This window comes from Alligator sinensis, unplaced genomic scaffold (genome assembly GCF_000455745.1).
Source record: "Alligator sinensis unplaced genomic scaffold, ASM45574v1 scaffold81_3, whole genome shotgun sequence".
NCBI lineage: Eukaryota > Metazoa > Chordata > Crocodylia > Alligatoridae > Alligator > Alligator sinensis.
This window is the reverse complement of record NW_005842088.1, coordinates 1772052-1777852: the sequence shown is the minus strand read 5'-3', so window position 1 is coordinate 1777852 and position 5801 is coordinate 1772052. Positions and strand designations below refer to the sequence as shown.

The following is a 5801-nucleotide window of genomic DNA, read 5'->3' as shown; positions in this document are numbered from 1 at the left end:
TTCGATACGGTATCCCACCCCATACTGGTGAACAAGTTAAGAGGCTGTGACTTGGATGACTACACAGTCCGGTGGGTGGCGAATTGGCCAGAGGGTCGCACCCAGGGAGTCGTGGTGGATGGGTCAGTTTCAACCTGAAAGGGTGTGGGCAGTGGGGTCCTGCAGGGCTCAGTCCTTGGACCGATACTCTTCAATGTCTTCATCAGCGACTTGGAAAAGGGAGTGAAGTGTACTGTCCCACACTTTGCTGCTCCTGCAGGGCCTGTGCAGCACAGGGTTTGGCCCACCTGGTGGGGGTATTCTTACCTGTCTCTGGCCAGAAATTCCTGCCACAGTTGGCTGTGACTGCTGGGCCATGTTTTTCCAGGCTGTGGCATAAAAACATTGGGAACCCCTGAACTACAGTATTCATTAATTTGATTTCAAAAACATATTTTTGTCCTGATTTACCTGTGTTTGCATAGTGTACATATAGGTGATTGCACAATAGCTTAAAATGAAGTCTTACTCTTGTATGTTGTTGGGGGTGAGTATAGATTTGTGGGAGGCTGTGATTATGTGGGGTGAGAGAGCCTGTGGGTTTGTGTGGGGATATGTGGAGTGTGGGTGGGTATGGTGTTTGTGGGGGGGATGGGGGCCTGGGGTGTGTGAGGGGATGTGGGATGTCTGTGTGTATGGCAGTGCAAGGGGGTGTGGGTGCATGTGTATGGTGGGGTGTGTGTGTGGGACTCAGCCTATGAACACACACACACACACACACTCTGCCCCTGCCTACACACACACGCATGCGCGCACGCACACACACACACACACACACACACACACACACACACACACACTCTGCCTGCCTCCATGCATGCACACATACACACATCTCTGTACCGGCATGGCCTCATGGTCCCCGGTTCAGGGATGCAGCCAGCAGACCACGGTGCTAGAGCAGGGCGCGGGCAGGAAGGGAGTGAAATGGCTGGGGGTGGGCGGGGCTAGGCTGTTCAGTCCTGCTGAGGCTTCCCTGGGTCCTGGCTCCTGTCAGCTTTGACAGGCTGCCAGGGCAGATAAATATTAATTTTCTAAAATTTTTAGGTGCCCCGCAGGCCGGATAGAATGGCCTGGCGGACTGAGCCATATTTTGCCCACCCCTGCCCTATAATAGCTTTTATCAAAGGACCTTATGAAGATGAACTTGTACTATCCTAGATTTACAAATAGAGCAAAAAAAAGAGGTGAAAGGAGGGAGAATTTTCAAAGAGGCTTGACTCCTATAATCTTTCAGTAAGTTCAGCACCAACCTATTAATTGTACCTTTGAACATTATCAGCAAGGGATTAAAATCTACAGCTCCCGTCTCCCAGCCATAGGAGCAAACATTGTTACTTTTTTCAGGATTTGCCCAGACACCCCAACTTTTCCAGAAAGCAGTGTGGAATCTATACTGACCACTGATTTACCTCTCATCTGAAAATCCCTTCGGTCAATAGCATAGTATCCCTACTTCATGCTGTTGGTTTAATGAGCTTTTCTGTGCTTTTCTGAATGGAAATAGAAATGCATAATGGGTGCTTAAAGAGAAGTGTGCGCTTTGTGGAACTGGATCCTTAGATATGAAGTTGCAAGAAAATATAACCAATCATGTCAAGTCAGTACATCAGTTCATATTAGAGCACCTGAGACTTGCTCCTGCTGCAGTTACAGAAAACCTCCATTAGATGGCACATGGACATAAACTATGATTCAGATTAATCTTAGTTACAGTAATTATATGTTCCTTAGATGAATGTTCTCAATCCTTACAGTTCTTAAGAACTGAGTAAGAATCCCTTGCATTCAAAAGCTTGTCTAACTCTGTCCCAACCATGCAGGTGGTCCATTAAAATATATGACCCAAAGAAATCCTTGCCTCTTGCAAAATTCCTGGACCATCACAGCTACAATATCACTAACACTACAATTCTTAGGGCACTGAGGTGCTGTCCTTTCACTGCAAATGACTCAGGTACTGCATTTACCATCTTCATATGCTTATGGCAGCATCTGATGATGGAAGCTCTCTGCTAACAAAAGCTTATACTATACATCTCTGATTAAGTTAATCTACAAGGTATAAATTCAAGGCGCACCAATACATCACTCCAATATTGGATCAGCACCGATATAAAGAAAATTGTCTGTATCAGAAATCGGCTTGACGTGGCCAATAATGTGGCTGCACGTAGGCAGCTTGGAGAGCTATGTGCAGCTGGTAAGTCTGTTGTGGTAGCAGAGAAGGGGGGAGGCAAAGGGGGTGGGAGGGGCAGATCAAGGCCCCTGTGGTAAGGGAGAGAGTGGGGCTGGGGTAGGCGCTGCCCATCTGGAGCAGGGCAAAGCACGTGACAGAGCCATGGTTCATCTGGGGGGTACTGGGAGGGAGGGGCTCTCACTACTGTGCGCAGCCCAGGAGGGCATGGGGGATACCCACAGATCTGCATGAGGCAGGGCAGGCTGCCGCTGGGGCTAAGGCTGGGGCAGCGCCAGGCTCTTCTTGGCAAGGGCTGGGGTGGGCTGTGCTCGGGGCGAGTGGCGGTGCTAGGAGGGGGGGTTGGGGGGGGACTATGGCAAATTTTGGGGTGGCTACAGGCCCCCCCATAACCTCCTCCCAGCACTGCCTCCACCTGCCCCAAACAGGATCTGGCCCAGCCCCCTCCAGGAAGAGCCCAGCACTGCCCTGGCCCCAGCCCGCAGTGGCAGGCCCCCCCCCCCCTGCAGATCTGGGGGCACATGTCCCCCTGTGCCCTCCTGGGCTGTGTGCAGCAGCGGTAGCTGCTCCCCCCTGCCCCCAAGCACACAAAAACATGCAGCAATTCATTCATACAGTCCTCTGTCTAGGGACATATATGGTACACACTTTGTCCATGATCCCTGCCCCCAGGGAAGGTAATTATATGCTTATAGCTAAGGTCAAAGAAGCAGTTCTCATAGATGAGATCTTCAGCTGGTGTACATTGACAAAGACTTCCAGAGAGGCTCTTGCATAATATGGTTAAAAATTGATACTGTGCATGATTCAGTATCTGAGAATATTAACACCAGGTTCTTCAATGTTTCATCTATGAGCATTCTAAGTCATGCATCACATGGTTTGCTTAGCGGTGTATAACTGTAAAAACATGACAGGCTGAAAATGTCTGAATCTATAGCATATTCATCCAAGTTCAAGGGTAACAGATCTGATCAGGGGTATGGAACAGCTGCCATGCCAGGACTGACTGAAAAAGGTAGGACTCTTCAGTTTGGAAAAGAAAAGGCTGAGGGAGGAGCAGGGGTCAGCACTGTTTTTGGGCAGAGTGCCAAACACACCTGCAACTTCAACCTGTAAGATGTTAGTGTGCCAGGACTGACAACGGAGGAGCTGCAAGGGGCCCCATCCTCCTCCCCACTGTCCACCCGAGGTGCACCCGCCGCCAGCAGTGAGCTGGGCCAGGGCTCTGCAGACCCCAGTGCAGCTGCTTGCAGCCTCTAGGCTGCCTGCCACAGATGGTGGGGAAGCTGCAAGCAGCTGCACCGGGGTCCACGAAACCCCTACCCAGCTTGTTGCTAGGGTGGGTGCATGCGTACTTTGGGGCGGACGGTGGGGAAGGGCCTGGGGCTGCAATGCCACAAAGATCAGGCCACGCGCAGTTGCCCTGCCATCTGCCTCAAGGCACGCGTGCCAAGCAAAATGCCTTCACATGCTATGTTCTGGAGTGCATGCTAGGGGTTGCCTACCCCTGTGACAGAGGTCTATAAAAACACACGCTACATGAGTCAGGTATACCTATCCCACAGGCGCTGGAGTCTGCCGTCGATGGCCAGTCGAGGCTTCTTTCAGCGTGGTGTTATCCTCCAGAAGGGGGTCGCTGGCTGGTCCTTCTGGCTGGACAGGTTGGGTGCTGGTCAAGTTGGAGATCAAGAGGGTGCCACCGAGGGTCACTTTTCACTGGTTTTTTCTGTCCTTGGCAGACTTTGGTGACTCCCCAGTTTTCAGGTTTGCCCAATCCAGGGGTCATTGACCCTCGTGGGACTTCCCCCTCAGTGACTACTGGATGGCATCTGTCAGCCCCAGGGGTTGTCCGCATGTACGTGCGGGTTTGGGAGTCCATTGATGAATTTTGAATAGGGCTCTGGGAGCGGTCGATCTAGAGATATTCAGCCCAAAAGTTGGTCCCCAGCATTAACTCAGACCAGGGCTTCTAGACCTTGAACAGTAAAGTTTAGAGAATTCCTGGTTGCTACATTGTCTCCTATTGATTTCTTCCCTTGGTTGATCTGCGGTTTCCCTAGGTGTTAATTGCCGTCTGCTACTGTGTTACGCATTCAATCACTGAATCACTCGCTCTTTCAGGGGCCCGCCTGATACAGGGAAGTGGCAGTTTGATTCCTGCCCTTGTTAACGTTGTTACAATGTATAACTTACTTCTGAAACTAAACACATTTAATTAAAAGGTGAGGAGTATAAAATATAAGCTACAAGAGTAATGCTATGGCACACAAATAGATAAAAATACCAAAATACAAGGGGAGATACAAAATGCACACATACAAACTTTAAAACACAATTCCTTATCTTATAGTGAAAGAAAGAGGAAGGAAGAAAAGGTAGAAGAGGAGAAATATATCCAAAGAGGGGAGAGCAACTGCAGGCAAGAGGAAAAGGGGGCTTTCTGCTACAAGCGGTGGTGCCTGCAGAGATGCATTAGCATCGTCGTGGTGCTCATGTGTTTCATTCCCTTGCCCTGACTCGTGTTGGCTTGGCAGTGCAGGCAGATAGCATATGTGGGACCATTTGCCACCTCAAAATGATCCAAGACAACATGACCCCCTCACTTCTGGGGTGCGGGTGCCGCCTTTTCCTGCTCCTCAGCAGGCAGGGCACAGCAACAGGAGGAGTGGAATCAGCTGAGCCACTTGCCTCCAGAACCTCTACCTCAACCTCCTCTGAAGTGCCTTCTGAGGAAGAAGACCTGGCTTGAGGGGTGTGGAGCACAAACTACAATGATTCCCTCTCCTACCCCAGAATTTCCTTCACTATGGCACTTAGATGCAGCTCCAGCTCTTCCTTCAGATCTTTCTCTGGCACTGGAAGGCTCAGGTTGGGAAGTGAAATGTGGGTGGAGGAGACTGTCATGGTGGTGGTGCAGAGGCTATGGCTGGTGCTACTGGAGGGGATGCAGACTCAGGCAGTGGCACTGCTCCCCTCTCCTTATCTGTGTCTCCTGGCACCTGCCCTCTATATTGCTTGTGCACATGTTGCCAGTACCCCCTGTGGCGGGCCAGTAGGGGGCGCTCCTGCATTGAGCCACCCACCTCCCTGTGCCTGACCACCTTCCAGGCTCCGAGTGCCTCCCTGGGGGTGCCTGACATCTGGCCAATCCGCTTCCTGGAGCATACCCACTAGCCTGGGGGTTCCACTGCCAGCACCCAGGGCTCTGAGCTGATTCTGGCTCTGCGCACCCTGGGAAACACAGGTCTAGTAGCCCTCAAGGGTACTTGATTCACTTCAAGAAGTTGGGATGCTTCCCTCAGTAAGAAGCACAAGTAGTGGTCTCCCTTAGTCAGCCAAACCAAGGGGCCCCCCGCCAAGGCATAATCTAGACCCACTCCCAATTAGTCTCCCACAAATAGGTACAAAGGAGAACTTTATTGGTTACAGAGGGCAGGGTTAGAATAGGGTACAGGGTAAAGCAATATCAGAGAAAACCCACTGAGCAAACTCCCCTGGCTGGGTAGCCTTTGATCACGCAACTGAGTTATTGCAAGCTAAATATCTAGTTAGATCTCAGGTA

The 5801-nt window shown here is 50.9% G+C and overlaps 1 long non-coding RNA gene across 1 annotated transcript in view; it reads right to left on the bottom strand.

Annotated features, from left to right (window-relative positions):
- The window catches only part of LOC112550352, a 16732-nt gene extending 12878 nt beyond the window's left edge, over nucleotides 1-3854 (bottom strand). Inside the window, exon 1 of the long non-coding RNA XR_003094138.1 lies at nucleotides 3794-3854. This is a non-coding gene — a long non-coding RNA (uncharacterized LOC112550352). The remainder of the gene's footprint in view (nucleotides 1-3793) is intronic.
- Between the last annotated feature and the right edge of the window lie 1947 nt (nucleotides 3855-5801).